A 1,668-nucleotide genomic window follows, 5' to 3' on the forward strand; every position below is an offset into this window, starting at 1 on the left:
TGTGTGTGTGTGTGTGTGTGTGTGTGTGTGTGTGTGTGTGTGTGTGAGAGAGAGAAGTTGAGCAAGTGGCGGCACACAAAATGTGTTTTTGTTCATTTAGTTTTTTTGTTTTCATGTTATTTCCCAGAGGTGTTTAAAGTGACATGTTTCATTTTTGAATATCAAGGCCACAAAATGCACCTGAGTTTCAGTGATTGTTTTCAGCTTCAGATTGTAGCTTTAGTTTTTACACTTTGTTTCCTGTTATTTACAGCTGTGCGTGCTGAAGTCAACATGATCAGTCTTCTCTAATAATAGGGACCGTCCAAATCCATTCAGTCTGTATCTATAGTCACACTCCTAGTAGATTTACATCATGGAAATGGATCCTTTCTTTGTTGCCATGTGCGTGTTACTTTTTCCTCTTTTGTATTTCTATCTCTTTGTTCTGTCTTTGTATCTGGGACAAGAAGGGCTGAATATGTTTTCATGTTGTAAAGAAGCCAAAGAATTAGCAGCCAACAGCTGCAGTGTTATAATTAAACACATCTTGTTATAAATCAATACGTCTCATTTTGTCAGAGGTTAAAATAAATGTGTGGATTCCGAAAACCCACTTTCAGCAACAGAAAGGGAAAAAAAAAAGAAGTCCAGCCTGTTTCAATTCAAGGGACACATTAAGGAAATAAAGATTTTCTTTGCAAGTTTCTACATTGATTCAAGTTTAATCTCCGGTGTTCAAAAACACAATATTTATAAAAAATGTCAGAAGGAAAAGCTGTGTGTGGAAAAACAGTCCACCTTTACTGATTCCAAAGAATTTGCTCAGCCAACTGGTAAAAGCCCAACCAACTCTGCAGGCTTTACTGAATGTTTTAAGTGACAATACAGGCAGAAAAACACTTGAGGGTTGGGACGGGCAGCTTAAATAATGGAAGGGGCCACTATTATTTGTTGACACTACCAGAGGGCCACACACTGCTGCACCCAAATGTAATAAAACTGCCACCATTTATGTTTATTAAACCAATATACAATGTAACTTCACATATTTTATGTTCAAATGCATGTAGAACAGTCGCACTCTTAATAAATATGAATACAAACGTTTGAAGCAAACGAAACGCTTTAGCAAGCTGACTCCTGCTGAATGAATGAATGAAACTTTATTGATCCCATGAAGGGAAGTCACAGTTCGGAACAACCCATTAAGGAAGATACAAACAAAACACAACTTGGAGAACAGGTGCCTCGGGTCCAGCAGCCATAAAGAGGCGCTAACCTTAAAAGAAAAAAGAAATACCAACACGAGGTTAAGTGAGGACAAAATAAAAGATCATGCTATGTCCACTCGACACGGTATACCTAATAAATAGATAAATAAATGAATAAATAAATAAATAAATAAATAAACTTCACTGAGGGTGCAAAAAAAAAGAATAAATGAAATATATGGTTTTGGTTAAAGGTTACTGTATTATATGTATTTATTGTGACTGACAGAGAAGACGCACGAAGTGGTGTCTGTGTTGGAGGCGCCATCTAGCGGCAAATTTTGTCATTACAACCAATTCGGTGCCACTTTTATGCATTTTTGTTATTTTCACAAATCAGTCTAAAAGCTGCTTTGAGAGGTGTGTGTGTGTGTGTGTGTGTGTGTGTGTGTGTGTGTGTGTGTGTGTGTGTGTG

This window comes from Austrofundulus limnaeus, unplaced genomic scaffold, assembly GCF_001266775.1.
Source record: "Austrofundulus limnaeus strain Quisiro unplaced genomic scaffold, Austrofundulus_limnaeus-1.0 Scaffold96, whole genome shotgun sequence".
Lineage (NCBI taxonomy): Eukaryota > Metazoa > Chordata > Actinopteri > Cyprinodontiformes > Rivulidae > Austrofundulus > Austrofundulus limnaeus.